The 17,276-nt window shown below is 50.4% G+C and overlaps 1 protein-coding gene and 1 long non-coding RNA gene across 4 annotated transcripts in view; one reads left to right on the plus strand and one right to left on the minus strand.

Annotated features, from left to right (window-relative positions):
* Positions 1 to 19: 19 nt before the first annotated feature.
* The window catches only part of LOC118000428 (tRNA N(3)-methylcytidine methyltransferase METTL2A), a 43,162-nt gene continuing 25,905 nt past the window's right edge, over positions 20 to 17,276 (minus strand). For 2 of the 3 annotated variants that reach the window (XM_034990111.1, XM_034990115.1), the window contains one exon: positions 3,855 to 4,107. The gene's annotated coding sequence lies outside the window, so the exon portion shown is untranslated. Of the gene's footprint in view, positions 408 to 3,854; positions 4,108 to 17,276 lie in introns of those variants that run through there. The other variant, XM_034990112.1, reaches the window with a different exon arrangement.
* On the plus strand, positions 4,101 to 10,819 carry LOC118000429. Its single transcript, XR_004676455.1, has 2 exons — positions 4,101 to 4,613; positions 10,122 to 10,819. It is a non-coding gene; the product is annotated as an uncharacterized LOC118000429 (long non-coding RNA).

A 17,276-nucleotide genomic window follows, 5' to 3' on the forward strand; every position in this document is an offset into this window, starting at 1 on the left:
TTTTTTTTTTTTGAATGACTGAGGAGTTTTGACAAAATATGGCACAAAATCCAGATATACACCCCATCAGTATCCTTGCAACAAGACCCATGGGAAACCTGTCCCACATTAGAGGGGAGAGAGAAGCATATACTCCCACTCAGAATCCCTTCAATACTGTTAAGTTAGGGGAGTGACTGGTAGGACCTAAGAAAAGTTCACTGGAACCATGAGCTGATCTCCCCTGCAATCTATCAGCATGGCCCACCCAAACTGATCTTAATTGTTTTCTAAATGTGTTTCAATTAGTCCATGAACAGTGTTCACTATCAGCATTTTACTCACCTTACTAACACCAACTCCTGTAAACCTGGCCTCTAATAATTCCTGCCGTCGAGGGTCCAGGCTATGCAATTCTTCCATCATTTCTACTGAAAAAAACAAAGTAAGTTGTAAGACCATAAAAGCTAAAAACAGGAGGTACCAATCTGTAGATAGAACAAAATGCAGTACTTATTTCACTGAATGGTCACACACAGGTAAAGCTCAAGTAGACACAGCAGACAAGGGATAAACTACAATGCGCTGCCTCAAACAGCAACACACGGAAAGTCAAAAATGGCTCAGAAGTCCTCTTCCGAGGGCTACTTACCCTTGTCTAGTTCTGGTCTGATTTTAACAGCAAAAACCTCCAACCCTTCATATAATCTCAGTAAAAGTTGAGCGAGGACTACCTTGCAAAACAACAACAACAACAAAATCCTTCTATCAACCTTTACATTTAACTAAGTACTTTTGGATATTTGTTTCCCAAACCCATGGGAACTAGTTCTTAAACTAAAAATATGAATCGTTAATAATAACTTAAAAATAATGTAGCATGAATCAGAAGCTACAAATAACTTCAAATAACTCTATTATACAGCTCCTTGCTCTGAAGAGCTCACGAAAAAAGGAATTAATTATTTTAAATTTAATAGAGAACCCATGGTAAAACCATCAACCAGCATGCACTCAGGAAATCAGTAGAGCTCCATAACCATCCCTTTACAAAATCTTTTTCTGACCACTCCCTGGAGCAGTAGGTTTCTCTAGACATCTGCTCTGAGCACTTCTTTCAAGCAGGGAAGGGCAGGAGGACACCATTTTTAAACTCCTTCCACGACCAATAAATGCACAGGCTACTTTCAGCAAATATGTCCATCCACTGCAAGAGATCAACTCCCGCAGAATCCATTGGAAACCTCTCTAATATTCAAAGTGGAATAGGAGCATACACCATTACACAGAACCCTTTTGAGCATATTATTAAACAGCTATTGGAACGACCGGCATGATTTAAAAGTTCACTGAGAACATGAATTAAACATTCTCCTCTGCAATCTAACAACTCCACATTAACTGTAGCAACCCCTACCAGTCCTCCAGTTTCATTTCCCTTCCTGGATTGAGAGCCTGGGGCAAAGGGGAATGAAAGGGTGACAAATTCAAGTTTCACCCACACAAACAAGTGCAGGTTAGCGAGGGAATAAGGAAATTCTCGAAAAGGCAGAAAGGCATCTTAAAACAGAAAAAGGAAGGAAAAAGGGGATTGAGAGAGAGTGCTTCTCCTAAGTGGCCTTCCTCGCGTCTCGCCCTGCCCTAATCGAGGCCGGAACGGCAGAGGTTGCAGCCTCCCTCACACCCAAGGGTCTCTCGGAACATTTCCTAAACCTCCATCCCCAGGCCTGGGCCGGAAAATGACGCCCCAGCGGTTATTCCATTTAATGTCAACTCATGTTAAGGAAATCTCCACTCTGTCTCACTCCAGCGGGGCCTTGCACTGGGATCCTCCCTGCAGCCCTCCCTACAGCCGGGAAGCAGAACCGATGGGGCCTGGTCCCGGCGCCCCTCGCCTCCCGCCGGCTCCGAACTTTCCCCAACTCCAGGCCCACCTGTCACGGAGGGCGGGCGGGCCGGCTCTCGGGGGCGCCCGGGAGGCTGCCGGGGCCTCCAGCTGCCGGGGCGTCCCCTTCGCCCTGGCGGCCGCCGGGCCCACTTCCAGGCCGGGGCCGCCTGGGCCTCCCCCATCTTCAGCCCGGCCCCTCGGCGACCCGCAGCCCTCGGGGAGCCCCTCCCGCCTCAGCGCCGAGGAGCTGCGGCCCGGAGCCGGGCCCCGGGTGGGCCCGGGCCGCAGCCTCCTCAGCTGAGGGGGTCCCCCGGACGGTTAATGCCCCAGGCCCGGCGCCCTCCCCCGCCCGGAGCTCAGCCTCTCACCTGCCGCCGCCGCCGCCGCTCCACGCTCCTCCCGGGAGGGGCCCCGACCCGACCCGGTCGCGGACCGCTCCGCTCTCCCCCTGGGCAGGCCCGGGGCGGAGCCGGGGCCTCTCCTGAGCGCCGCAACCCCCCGCCCGGGCAGCTGCCGCCGGCGCCGGGCTCCACGAGAGGGCGGGCGGGGGAGGGGGGCCGCGGAGGCCGCAGATCCCCGGGCTCGCGTACAGAGCCAGGCGCCTGACGCGGGCCCGGGTCGGGGCGGCCGCGGGGGGCGCGGGACCGGCCTCCTGGCGCCGGACAAAGGCCAAGGGAGGCGCAGGAGGGCCCAGGCCGGGCCGGGAGGTGGGGGCCCGCTCGGCTGGGGGCCACTCGGGTGCGGCGCGGAGGGCGGGGGGGGGGGGTCGGAACCGCTGGTGCCCAGGACCCGCCTCCGGCCCCTTAATCCGGATCGGTTCGGTCCGGATTAGTAGTGATCGGTGTAAACACACTAGTGAAACCGCGTGTTTCCTCGCGAGATTTGCACGGCTGGGAGGCAGGGGGGGTCCTGGGGGGGTGGGGGAAGAGCCGACAGTGGGGGAGGAGGGGGAGGGGACGAGGAAGGTGGGGGGGTCCCCGCTGCCCCGGCGCCCCGCCTCCTCCAATCAGCGGCCAGGCTGGCGGGCAGGGGTTAACCAGGGGACCCCGCGCCGGCGGAGGAGGCCGCCGCCTCGCCGGGCGGCGCCGGCGCCGGGCCGCCCCGAGCCCGACCCGGGCCCGAGTCCCGGAGCCCCCGCCGCCGTCCGTGTGTAGCCGGCCCCCGCCCGCGGGACCGGCCCGGCCAAGGCGGTTGAGCCGGCGCCCTGGGCCGCGGGCCGGCGCTGGAGGGGCCTCGCCGCCTGGGCCGGGCGCTCCCCGATCCGCCTCGCCGAAACCCGCGCCCGCCTAGTCCCTCGTCTCCACGAGTTTGGGTGAGAAGTGGGCTTGCTCTGCCCAGGGATGGATCTTAGAGGAAGAACGCCCGTGAGCCGGCGGACCCCGCCCGAACTTCCTCGGAGACGCCCAGTTAGTGAGTTCGCGGTGCCCACCGCGTCGGCCTCTCGCACGCCCCGCCGCTCTCCACAGGGACCGTCCGGCTCCCCAAACCCACACCGGCCGCCCTGGAAAGCGGACAGCCACTTTCCCTCCACATACCTGGCTGGCAGAGGGCGCCTCTAGGGACAAAAGGTGCCCTGGGATCAAAGCTGAGCCCCCAACCCCGCCGGGATGCTGCCCTCCGGAAGGGGGGGCGCTACCCCAAAGGGACACCCCGGGCACCCAGGGGGGAGGGTCCATTTCCATCTCTGATAAAAAAAAAAACAAAAAACAAAACCACGGCCCTCCTAGGTACTTAGCGGGACCTGCGGGTAAGTACTGGAATGGAAAATACAGGCCTGCCCCTCACAGGACGGCTGCTGAGGAACGAGAAATAGGAAGGGATGAGCTCTGGTGCGCAGTAGCCCCTGCAGCAAGGAGGGCCTCCTGCATAGGAAGAGGCGCCCACTCTGATCACCCAGCAGCACCAAAGGAGAAAAAAAAAAAAAGCCCATTCTCACCGACTCCTAGGAGCCAGGACACAGACTTCAATGCAAATACTCAACTTTGTATTTTGCTCTGACGCCTAAAGATGATTTAAGGAATACAAGTGATTCACAAGGGGAAAATTCAGACAATGAACAACAAACAGCCTTGAACTTTTCCAGGGGGTAGGCTAGTACTTCAAGTGGAGTTTGTGCCTTTTTCTCTTGCTTATTTTTTAATTCGTGTTATATTAACAGAACACAGACTTGCTGAAAGGGCAGAGGATGGCAGTTTACTCTTCGTTGTTTGACCTTCCATACCCTTGGACCAGTTCAGGCACTGTGGGGAAAAAAAAAATCCATTAAACCAGGAGTCACCTTGCCCCAGATCCCAGCCAGGTTGGAAAGTGCACACACATATTTCCAAAGGTAACAGTGTTTGAAGGGGAGGGGGAGAGCCAGTTAGGGGCAGAGTGTAGGAAAAAAGGTCAAGGTGGAGGGCTATCAAGAGAGCTGGAGAACCAAGGGGCACACAGTATACATAGGACTTGCCTTCCCCTCCAACACAAAAGACCAGCAAATGAGGCAAGCTCTTGCATTATACTGAATAATCAAGAAAGCAACTCCTTAAAGCGACGCTGGAATGTCGGGAGAAAAGAGTTTTAAGAGGAGCACTGGACAGAGAATGAGAGCTGAGTTCCAGTCTAGCTGTCCCACAGACAAGCTGCATGGACCTGTTTGTTACCCAACCTTTTCAAGCTTTCAACTTCATCTATGAAGGAACGGTTTGGACTAGATTTACAAAGTCCTTTCCAGGTCTAAAAGGCTATGATTCCATTTTAGGAGGTAATTATTTCGAATAATCAGTGGCATACAGGGCTAAAGGTGGTATTTTTAGTTTCACTTTTTCTAGTGTGTTTTTTCTCAGCGTGTCAAAGTTCCAATGTCGTAGGTCTCTTCACAGCCCCACTCTAGATTTAACACTCATCCTAGAAAGAATTGCTTGTAGGAATTTAATGAATTTGCTTACCACAAAGATTGGGTGCTTCTATTTATAAGTGTTGTAGAAATGAAGATATTAAATATCAAGAGCGAGGGAAAAGAACCTTACCCTTTCTCAGAGAAAGATGGGTAATTTCAAAATAAATTCTCTTGTCAGATGGTTCCTCTCACAATGTGACTGAACCTTGGGTTCATGAATCAGCTTGTTTAAAGTGTGTTTGCTCACATGGCAACTTGGTCAGACTCAGCTTGTCATAGACTGGCAAATGGTGACATGCCCCATGCAAAGACTCAGTTCCCATTAGCTGTGGAAGGCTCAAACACGGATCCAACCAGGTTCGTGTTCATAGTCACAGGGAAGACCACGGAGCTGGCTGGACATGCCTCAGACTAGTCCTGGTGTTCCCCAAGTTGTGCTCTGCAAGCCTTGATAGGTTAATACGCTTTAAAGGGAGTATCCATACATTGGTCCTTGGGAAACTCTTGGTTAAAGCGAAATGGAATCAGTTATTTCCGTACTACTTGGAGCCCAAAATGTGCAATAGGCATATGGCAATCCGGGCGGGGGGGGGGGGGGGCGGGGAGATGGAGGTTTTCAGTACTTTTCCATTTAACTTTGGAACCACTACTCTGGTTTTGGTTGGTTGACTGGTTGGTTGGCTGGTTGAGTGTAGTCATGGAAAAGGTGTTCTGAGAAAGACACTGGGGGAAACTGGTGTAACCTTTTGCTTTTTAACCTGTACCACACTAATGATTGTCCAGCATCTCCTTGAATGTTTCATAATATCCACCATCTGCAAGCAAAAAGATCCTGGCATATGATACTGAGCAGGTTGACAGTGAGTCTTAGTGTGATTGCACCTTGTCTAAAAGGAGCCTGCAATGTGGTGGCTTAAGAGGACAGACTTACTAGGCAGTGTCCTTGATTTTAATCCGTCCTGCCTCTTATCAGCTGTGTAGTCTTAAGCAAGATATTTAAGTTCTCCGTGCCTCAGTTTCTTTATCCACAAAATGGTGTTAAAAGATCCCCGGACTGTTGGAGGATTAAACGAGATTATATATATATATATATATCATAATAGATTGTTTATAATAGAGTAATCCCTGAAATCTGTGGTCCCCAAACTCCACATTTCTGCAAAAGGTTTATGTACATTTGTCATTAGACTGGTTTAAGGGCACACAGTTTAACTTTGGGAGCCTATGGAAGTCAGGCTGCCAATGTCTGAGTTGTTTAGGTGTTTTTCTTCATCGCCAAAAAAACAAAGAAAAAGGACTTGATGTCTTTTTAATGAAAGCATTACATTTGTTGGCGGGGAGGGGTGTGGGGAGTAGAGAAAAACGGGTCACCTGCCTGGTCTCTTTATGCTCTTCTTCCCCCAGCCCCGAGAATTGAGGGTTTTGAGGGTTTTGAGGGTTTCTCACCGTATGAATAAATAAGGAATTTCGTGAAGGCAATATTTCCACTATAAATTGCGCTAGGCAGGACAGTGTAGAATCCTAAAGTATTTATGACCAGACAGAATGAGGTTCCAATCCTGACTCTTCGCCTCTCAGGGTCTCCGTCTGAAAACCAGCCAGCACACCTAATTCCATGAGTTGCTTTAATTAAAATTGAAACAGTGATGGGAACCGGTTTGTAACCATGCCTGACCTACAGTAGGCGTTGAGTCAATGTTATTTCCCCTCTTCTCCCCATTCCTAACAAAAGGGAAAAGTGGTTGGTTGTCTGCACTACAGATTTTATAAAAATTCAGATCCCAGCCTTCGTCAGACTCTCCGCCAGTCACTCTCCCATCTCTGTTTGGCGTAGCCTCCTCCCACCGCTGAGCTTGCTTCACAAACTCCTCTTGAGCAAGTGCCCTTGACACCGTTTGCTTTATTTATCAAGTCATGCATTCTTCCCCACAGCCCACTGACAGTGCAACAATCTTATTCTCCTGGAGAGTACCTCCCTTCTCTAATATCCTCTTCCAACTCCCTCCCCGCAAGTTATTTTTTAATAAATGTTTTTTCCCTGCATTGTGTGTTCCTTCTTCCCAGCAGCTGCAATGCAAGATAGACAAAGAGAGCAAAAGAGAGTAAATGCACTTAAATGTAACAAGTCCCCTCCCCTTAGCTACTCAATCCCCCGTACTGGTCGTACTGGTCGTGCTCAGAAAGATAACTTCAATAGGAAACAACAGCAAACATGATATTTGTGGAAACTGGCAAAAGTGTATTTTTAAAGTCTCGGTTCTTCTTTTGGCTTTAAAAAAAATACGTGTCTTTATAAAGTGTATTTATAATTTTTTTTTTAGTAATCTCTACTCAAACTCACGACCCCAAGATCAAGAGTCAGATGTGCCACGGACGGAGCCCGCCAGGTGCCCCCCTCCTGTTGGCTTTTTATATTAAGCTTCAGTCATCAACCTTCTGACACAGTGACACGGTCATGAGGGAAAGGGAGCCCGAGCCCCATGCCCATAGAGAGGAAAAAAGGGGATCACCCGGTGAGGGGCAGGAGGCGTGGGGATGGCCAGCCCCAAAAGGCAAGACAGAAGATGAGCGCCTTCTTACACAGCCTCTGAGGGAAGAATGAGCTTTACATTTGTAAATGGTTGAAAGAAAAGAGGAGGAATAGTATGGCACATGAAAATTACATAAACTTCTAATTTGGGCATCCATAAATAAAGTTCCATTAGAATACAGCCACACTCATCCTTTGCATGCGGTCTGTGGCTGCTTTTTGCACCGCAAAAACAAAACAGTAATTGTGACAGGCCAGGAAGACCTGAAATATTTACCACCTGGTCCTTTACAGAAAAAGTTAGTCCACCTTGGCTGCGGGCCAAGGACTTCTCAAATTGTAATAAGCATATATAACGCTCGGGCATCTTGCTAAATGCAGGTTCGGACTTAATAAGTCGGGGATGGGGCCTGAGACTCTGCATTTCCAGCAGCTCCCAGGTGACGCTCTTGCTGCTGGTCTGCAGACCGTACTGAGTATCGAGGCCTTGAAAGGCTTGTCCGTCTTATGTTAATTTTTGTGAATGATTTCTAAGTAAGCAAATCTTAGAAAATATGAAAACTTGGAGTGTAACCCAGGATAATAACCTCAAACAGATTTTCCACGTTTCATCCCATTGTTTTGCATCATGTGACGGCCTGATGGCTGAGGAAATGGATTTGCCGGCAACCTTGCTGAGGCCAAAGGGATTGCAGCCCCAACACTTCTGGGATGTGAGGCTCCCTTGTATTTTTTTTTTTTTTTTAAAGATTTTATTTATTTATTTTTACAGAGAGAGAGGCACAGCGAGAGAGGGCACACAAGCAGGGGGAGTAGGAGAGGGAGAAGCAGGCTTCCCGCTGAGCAGGGAGCCTGATGCGGGGCTCGACCCCGGGACCCTGGGACCGCGACCTGAGCCGAAGGCAGACGCTTAACGACTGAGCCACCCAGGCGCCCCGTGAGGCTCCCTTGTATTTGCCGTAAACTCTCCATTCTGGCCCCAGAAAGACCTTTCTGAGTTCACCTTACCCAAATTATTCTTGATTTTTCCAATTTGAGGCAAGTCCCCTCTCTCAGCTCTTCCTTCAGGGACCAGCGCTTCTCAGAGTGACCAACACTTGGAGAAATATCCAGGGTTCAAAACCTAGTCCTTCTAACGTGTTCTGACACCTAGGGGCACGCAAGTTCTGGTGCCTCAATTTTCCTACCTGTGTGATGGAGATAAAGTATGTAAAGCCTCTGGATTTGTGGCAGGTGCTTCCAAACCTGCATCTCAAAACTTCAGATACCCCAGACCTGCTCCTCCCCCGAGCTGACTCATTTTAGCAAATGTCAATTCCATTCTTTCATGATCTAGACCTGAAACCTTGGAATTATCCTCTTCTACTTTTACCGCCGGCTCCTCCACTCCAGCCTCACTCTCTGCTCCCACCTCAGGGCCTTTGCACTTACTATCCCTTTACCTGCAATGCTCTCCATCAGATACGTAACTGGCATTGGCCGCAGGTTTTTACATCACATGAAGTGCATCCTATCTTCTGTGTACATATGATAATGAGATGGAACTGGCAAATAGCTGCCCTTCCATGATAGAGAAGAGCTTCCCACCTTTTTTTTTTTTTAATTTGAGAGAGAGAAAGAGAGAGAGCACATGAGAGGGGGGAGGGTCAGAGGGAGAAGCAGACCCCCTGCTGAGCAAGGAGCCCGAGATGGGACTCGATCCCGGGACTCCATGATCATGACCTGAGCCGAAGGCAATCGCTTAAGCAACTGAGCCACCCAGGCGCCCAAGCTTCCCACCTTTCAAGGGACAACCATTCTAAGCTTCTGAGTAGAAGGAAGTGAGGAGGGAGAAGAGCACAGCCCCAAATCAAATGCTTGCTCTCCTGTGCATGCCACTTAGAGAAACAGACAAGAAACACGTGACTGTATGTCAAGGGTAATGAGTGTGTTCGGAGAAAGCAAGCAGGAAACATGAATAGAGCCCTAGGCCCTGGGAGCAGTGTAGATGCTTTCTATAGGGAGGTAAGTCAAGCACAGCTTTTCTCCCATAATGTGCCATCTTAGCAGGTGCCTAAATGAAATGAAGGTGCAAACCCTGTCACTGTCTAGGGAAGGGCCTTCCAGGAAGAGAGAACAGTGAATGAAAATGCCCTGGGCCCAGAACTTGCAGGCCGATGTTGTCAAAGTGTGTTTCTGGGCTTTCTGGGCTGTGCGTGATAGGATGCCTGCCGCAGAGCAGAGAACACAGGTGGACCGTAACTGCGGTCCGGTTCTGGTCTGACGGGGTACTTAATGAATGCTGTAGTGCGTCTCAACAGTTTTGAGCCTGTGTATAACGTCTAATCCCAAAGGATAGGGATTAGAACAGGAAGCACTTACTGAGCATTTATAGGGCAGGCACTAGAATGACAGCATGTTCATTATCACATTTAATCCTTTCAACCTTGAGGGAGGCCCACCATACAGATGAGGAGGACAAAGTGCCGAAGAGGTATGAGGTCCCCAGCCAGCTCATAGGCAGCTGAAGGGGAATTCTCCCAGAGAACTCCAGAACCACCCCCCCACCCCCGCCGGGTTTAGGTCTAGGCTGTATCAGGCTGCCCAAGTGCTCTGTTCTGCCCCTCCTGGCCTGTCCCAGGTTCCACCTGCTTTTTTACTTCGGTTCAATTAACTCTAACTTTCCTCCACCTCGTTCTGGTGTCTTGTTTCATGACCCCGTATTTATTGTGCTCCGCATCTTTCCTATCTGGCAGCTAGCTTTCACTTCCTGTGAAGGTTTACACTTGGGCGGTTGGGTAGTTACTTAGGTAAGACTCTTATCAAATTCACCATCCCCCAGAACTTGGTTTTCGGTTCTGCAGGTCTCTTGCTTCAGAGTTCATCTAACTCAGGAAGAATGTAATCAAAATACGGAGAGAATGGTACACACCCATGATGTCAATTCACTCATTTTAAAAGGAGAACTTGACCGCCAAGCAGCGACATTTGACCAGCTGACTTTCCTCACAGAAAAGCTACTCAGGAAGGCAAACCAAACCATGAGGTTCCTCTGCGAGCCAGGGGAATGAGTGGGCTAATCTTACCGGCTCACCGTGGCCAGCTGAGTTCACCTGCGGTTCCCAATTCCTCGAAACAGGACACTGTCTTCTAGAAAGCCCCGGTGTTGGTCTGTCCCTGTTGTGGAATCACACCAAAGCCCTGCCCTTTAGACTCCTCTCTTAGACGCTGGGTGGGCAGATCACAGCTCTTCGGAAACCACAAGCAATGTAGAGGCTTACGTTTTCTTAGACATTTGGATCACCCATTTTTAGCCAACTCTGCTTCTTTGTAGGTGGCTGATCTCATCCTACACTTGAGTCTTCCAAGTCTTGTTCTCGGGGCTTTGCAGGTATCTTGGTGAGGCCTCTGGTTTTAGGTTCTGCTTTAACATTTATTAGCATAAGACTTTAGGAAAGTTACTTCAATTTCCTCATCTATCACGCTGACAGCTAACACCTGTCCTCCTTCCGAGCTTGCTCTAAGGATGAAGCCTGTTAACACAATAAAGCTTTTTGAGATTTGGGGGAAAAAAAGAAAAGGATCATGTAAATGCAAAATGAAATAATTTTTCAAAGCAAGATCTCCGTAAAACAATAGTTGCAACAGGGAAAGAGAAGCTGACGTCACAGCTGGCCCCAGAAACCTGCACACAATCTACAGTCTATACGGTCTACCCAGGAGCCCACGGTCCATTATTGATGGGCGTGTGGTTCCATCTGGTCCAAGAACCACCACCCTGAAATATCCTTCAGTATCTTGATCATTTTTTTTTTTAAGATTTTATTTGACAGAGAGAGACAGCGGGAGAGGGAACACAAAGGGGGGGGGTGGTGGTAGAGGGAGAAGCAGGCTTCCCGCCAAGCAGGGAGCCCAATGCGGGGCTCGATCCCAGGACCTCGGGATCATGACCCGAGCTGAAGGCAGACGCTTAACGACTGAGCCACCCAGGCGCCCCAAATAAATAAAATCTTAAAAAATAAAAAAGAGGGGGGACTTCCTTAGTCACTGCTTTTGCCACCAGGCTGCTTAAGGGGTAGCAGGATTTTACTTTTGTTTGGATGTTCAGTCTCCAGCATCACTGTTGCAAGGATATCACATGGTAACAGGTTCCCCATTCTGATTGCAAACCTGGCATCTCATTGACCAGCCCATCCATTCCACTCCTGTATCAGAGCAGGAAGCACCCTGGAAGGTTCTTTTCTCCTCTCACACAGACACAAGACTCACCTGACCGACAGGTCCTTCTTCCCTGGGGTGCCCTTATACATATCCCCGCGCTGACGACCAGGAGCTGGGCAGAGGCGTACTGGTACTTAGGAACGGGAAGGGCGCTGGGAGGCCTTGGGTGTTCACATTGCCTGAAAGCCGGCCTCACGCCTGGCACTGATGCAGCATTTGCGTGCCGCCCCGTGGGGCTGGTGCAGGGGGGAGCTGGTCCTGTGCCCTCGTGGGCCCTCCATCTCTTCCCCTCCCCTCCCCGTGCTCCGCAGAGCACACCCCACCCCCAAGAAGTAGGCCTGCGTTTGGTTCTCCAGCACCTGGGGACTTGTCTCTTCCACTAGAAAAAGTATGAAAAGTGTGTGTGTTGTTAACAGATTCCTGTGGCGTGTCCCTTTGTCCACTGGGGGCGCTGTCTTAGAGCCTGACCTGGGAGCAAGGCTGACCCAGGATCCGGTCCAAGCTCTATTCTGCCGAGCTCTGGTTACTTTGGCTTCCGAGCCTCAACTTCCTCATCTGTAAAATGGGCACACAATACCCATCCAGAAGGGTATACCTAAAGCATCAAGCACAGTGCTTGGCCAAACAGGCAGGCGTAAACATGGGGATTCCTGGAATGAGGACTTCTTTTTGCTCGTTTGACTTTTTAAAAAACCACCTTCCTAATTGTGTTGATCAATTTGTATTTATGATAACATAAAATTGACTTTGTTTATAGAGTTTTCACGAAGTCTCCAAACTAGAGCTGAGTCCCAGCACTAGCTGCCTAAAGTGTGACCTGCCAGAGGCCCTTGTGGCACCAGCCATGGGAGGTAGGGAGGGGGACCAAGGGACCAGCCTCTCCTCACCCCCACTCCTTGGGAGGCAGCAAACTTTTTCTGTAAAGGGTCACATATAGTAAATATTTCAGGCTACCGTCCCTGTTGCACCTACCTAACTCTACGGGCTAGCGGGAAAATAGCTACAGATGATATGTAAGGGAAGGACTATGGCTTTTTCCAGTTAAACTCTGCCCAAATAAGCTGCGTTAGAATCACCTGGGGGTTGCTTGAAACCTGATCCCTGGGCCCCACCTCCAGAGTTTCTGATTCAGTGGGTCTGCGGCGGAGCCTGTCCCAGCATTTCTAACTTCCCAGGTGAGGCTGGTGCTGCCGGTCTGGGAACCACTCTGAGAACCACCATAGCCGCTCCCACTCCCCTTCTTCTCTGGGCACCTAAAACACTTTATTCCTGCTGCGAATATAGCATTCATTATGTTATATTATGGTTAGTGGTCAGTGTGGGGGTCTCCAGGATCCTTTTTTTTTTTAATTTTTAAGTAAGCTCTACACCCAACGTGGGGCTTGAACTCATGACCGGGAGAGCAAACATATTACCGACTGAGCCAGCCCGGGGCTCCTCTGGGATCTTTCCTTAATCACCTTCCTATTCTGGTGCCTGACAATAGCAGCTGCTGATCATTTAGTGAATTCAAGGGAGGGTCACAGCCATTGAAGCCCCAGGTCCCTCCCTGCTCCTTGGTGGACATTTCTGTCTGGAGTTCTGCGCAGCCTGGCCCTGCCCTGCCACAGAGACGAGGAAAAGGGACTTTGTCTCGCTGCCTGTCCAGAAACAGACCAGGAAAGGAGACACTCCCTGCTCACACTAGACCTTGAACCTGGACTATTTCCTAAGGAAATAAAACGAGGGAGGGTGGGGGTTGGTTTGCTTAATTTTGTTATTATGATCATCATTATTATTTTGCTTCTAAATGGATTGTTTAATTTGTAAGGGGGCCAGGGTTACATCCAGATGGGTGTTTGCTGTGGAAAACCACTATTTCTGAGTTACACTAAGAGGGCATTTAAAACGAACTGCAGCCACAGCTTTTTCTCAGATCGGACAGAATCAAGTTTGGTCTTGATAAAAAGGAATAATATTAGAGACCTTTCCATATCTCGAGTAGCTCGAGTTTCAGCAACTCCTGGCTCCACCTCCCTCTCCTGGAACTCACTGCCTCCCTCCTGGTTTTTACCCCAAGGACCTCTGCAAGAGGCAGGCGTGGAAGGGAGCGCGCTTCCCCCTCCCCCCTTTGCGGAGGACGTATCGGCAGGAGCTGCGCAGAGATAGGGCTGAACAGTGGGGTAACGGGGATAATCCTAGTCATGGGCTGGCTGCAAACAGCAGATGTGACAATAACCTCCCTCTTTCCGATTCCCAGGCCTGTCGGAGGGAGGCTTACACAGGATTTTCTTTGGTCTGTGAAGTTTCAAGACCATCCCTACCTAAGTTCTGTCCCTCACTCTCTCCTTTCCAAATTAATAGACAAAGCCAGGAGTCAGGACTCCTTCCCCTCCCCATCTCGATGGGCTCCCTGAACACCGCCCAAGGTCCAGACAACATTTGCTGCCCCTCTGGACTGTAGTGTGCTCAGCGAGGACCCAGTAAGCCGGAGCATGGCAAGTCCCCATGGCAAAGGAGCACGACTGACCCCAGCGTGGCTGAGACTCCTTCTGCTCGGCCCTGTCCCTGCCACCTCGTTACCTCTGCCTGCCAATCCATTTTGCATCAATAAACTTTATGTTCAGGGCCTTGCAGAATGAATCAAAGGAGAGCAGCTAAGACTGATCTCTGACCTTGGCACATAAACAGCCTGCAGATTGGACTTGACAGTTAATAAAGGAAAGGCCCCGCAATTCTCGGATGCCTCTTTGCCTTGATTAGATTGAGCGTTCATAAGCTATGGGGAAATCTTCAGTTTGAAGAGAAAGACCCCACAAGGCAGGCAGTCACATCCCCACTCATTCATTCATCCGTTCAGACTGTCAGTCCATTGTCAACAGACAGGGACTTGTCAAGCGCCCTGTTACCTGCGCCCAGTGCTGTGCGAAGGCTTTCAAGGAAAGGGCTACAGGAGCTCCAGCGTCCACCCTGTGCTCTCCCGGAACCCAGCCGCTGGCCAGGCCGTCGAGCACACAAGCTTTGGTGCAGACACATCTGAACTTGAATCCTGAATTCTGCCAGGTGGCCTTTGGCAAGTTATTTAACCTCTCTGCCCTTGGTTTCCTCTTGGGGTTAATAATGCCAACCGCCAAGGGCTGTCATCAAGACTAAGTGAGACCATCTGCACAAAGCATTCGGCACAGAGCTGGGCACCCAGCAAGCACGCCAGAAATGCACTTCCCAGGACGGTGCCCTTGGTGCCCTTGGCTTGCCGGCCGGCTCTGGGGGGTAGGGGGTGGGGCTCAGCCGGTCGCAGGGAGCCGGTGATGACATCCCCGGTCTCTGCCCTCAGTGATCCTGGAGGCGACTGGGGACTGCTCTTAGTTCCTTCATCTCTAAAATGGGGCAGAGGTGGTGATCCCCCGAGAGGATCTGGAAAGAGCATTAGCGCCTTGCTGGGGAAGGGCCTGTGGGAATATTGAGTTCCAGCACAGCCTTTGGCTTTGTCATCCCTGCCACCGCAGCCCTGCGGGCTGTCTTTACTAATAGATATTTTAAAATTCCCGAACCCACTTCATGCTATATTAGCTAGCACGCAGAGGTTTATTCAGTGTTAATCACATTAATCTGCTGTTTCATTTCACGCTGTGTGATGCCAACTTCAGTGAGAGCCAGGAGAGCAGAATTTACTCTCAAAGGGCTTCGTGCTGTGTTCACCCAAACGGCGCCTCGTCAAGGCATCTCAGAGGCCCAGGGACCTCTGGGCCACCCCCGCACCCCTCAGGGGAGCCCCGAAGCCTTACACAGTCTGCCTTTCAAGTGTCTCTCCGTATATATTAGTTTTTACCCTCAATTAGAAATCTTGTAGGCAAGCGTCCAGTTTTTACTAGCTATCTCTAATTCTTAAACAATGCAAACACATGCTATTCAGTAAAAGCTCCCCAGCAGGTGCCTGTCACAAAGGGACTCTGAGCATACTGGAGTTTGGAGGGTCCTTTGAGATCTCCCAGTAGGACCCCCTCACGTTACAGACGGAAAAACTGAGGTGTAAGGACTTGAATCTCTCCTCTCTTGGCTCCTTCCTTAAGCCAATGAATAACCTTCATTCAGATCTTAAACACAAAACAACACATTTGCCAGTTTTTTCTTGGCCCTGCGCCCCAATCTGCTTGAACCTCCCACTTGCCCTTGGGGTCCTGTCAGCCAGCTGCCAGCCCCAGATCCTACTTGCTGAGGAAAATGGAAGCCATCCGACAGGAACATGTACCACCAGTGACCCCGTGGCCCAGCCCAGCACGGAACAGTGTCCCCCCAGGGCCACAGGCTGCCCTCCGTGTGCTGGTGGCCCTCCGCCACCTGCCTACCCAAGGACCTTGTCCCGCACCTCTCACCCCATTCTTACTTCACCAATTTACCTTTCCATGGGATCATTCCTCTCGACATACGCACATGCTCTCATTTAAAAAAAATTTTTTTTTCATTTTTAAAAATTGTGTATAAAATCCTGCCTTGACCTTGCATCCTCCTCCAGCTGTGCCATTTCTCTCCTTCAAAATCCTGCAGTTTCCCTTTCCTCATCACCTGCCGCTCACTTTTTCTAAGTTGCTTTTTTCCCTTTTTTTTTCTTTTTCCTTTTTTTAAAGGTTTTGTTTTGTTTTGTTTTTTTATTAGAGAGAGAGCACAAGTAGGGGGAGCGGCAGGCTCTCCGCTGAGCAGGGAGCCCAATGCGGAGCTCGATCCCAGGACCCTGAGATCATGACCTGAGCCGAAGGCAGACGCTTGAGCACCCAGGCGGCACCCCCCCACCAGTATTTTTTCTAGGAAAAACATAAGCCTACAGCAAAGTTGAAAAGTATTAAAGTACCCTCGGCCTAGATTTTCCCCAATTAGCATTTTGCCACATTTGTTTTCCTTTTCTCTAAGAGATAATACACCTATATATAGTACATAATTTATATATAGGTAACAGATGCATAAATGAGTATATATAAATTATGTATATAAGTATATATAGGTGGGTATGTTTAGTTTTGTTGTTATTGTTGAATCACTGGAAAGTTGCAGGGATCCTGCTCCTTCACCCCTCAATACTATAATAAATACTACAATGTGTGTCTCATAAGAGCCAGGATACTCTTACTTACTTAACCACAGACCATTATTACAAGAAATTGAATGCTAGTACAATATTATTTAACATAAAGTCCGTTTTCGGATTTCTCCATTTGCACCAAAAATGTCCTTCATAATGATTTTTTAATCCAGATTCCAGTGAAGGATGAGGCCCACCCCAATTTAACTGCCAGATTAAACCTCCACCCAGACCTTCCAAGGTCAGGTAACTTCATTACCAAACCTAAAGGCTCTTTCTCTGGCCTCAATGGGGGCTCGGCCAGGGCAGTCTCCTCTGGACTTCCAGGTCAGCACACAGTCCTTTACTCCCTCTTTCCTGCTCCTTCCCTTCTCCCAGTCTTCCCTCTGTCCTCTCCAGGCCTCTGCACTGGGCTCTCCTGTCCAGCTCCCAGGTGCTCTCATCTAGGCCCATGGCTTTAGCACCGGCTGCAGACGGATGCCACCCACATTTCCAGCATCCAGGGCCAACCCGGTCTAACCCATCTCCCCAACTCCAGACTGATGTACCCCACTGCCTTCTTCTCAGCCTCTCCCCTGGGACATGCCACCAGCACCTCCAACCTGAGATGTCCAATTGGAAGCCTCCATGTTTCCCTTCTTCCCCATCTCAGTAACAGCATCACCATCACCTACCACCTGGTCCTGAATCCACCCTTTCCTCCCCAGCCACGCCCTCCCTCCTGCGCCCCCCCCCCCCCCCCCCC

This window comes from Mirounga leonina, unplaced genomic scaffold (assembly GCF_011800145.1).
Source record: "Mirounga leonina isolate KUSES-001 unplaced genomic scaffold, KU_Mleo_1.0 Mir_495, whole genome shotgun sequence".
Lineage (NCBI taxonomy): Eukaryota > Metazoa > Chordata > Mammalia > Carnivora > Phocidae > Mirounga > Mirounga leonina.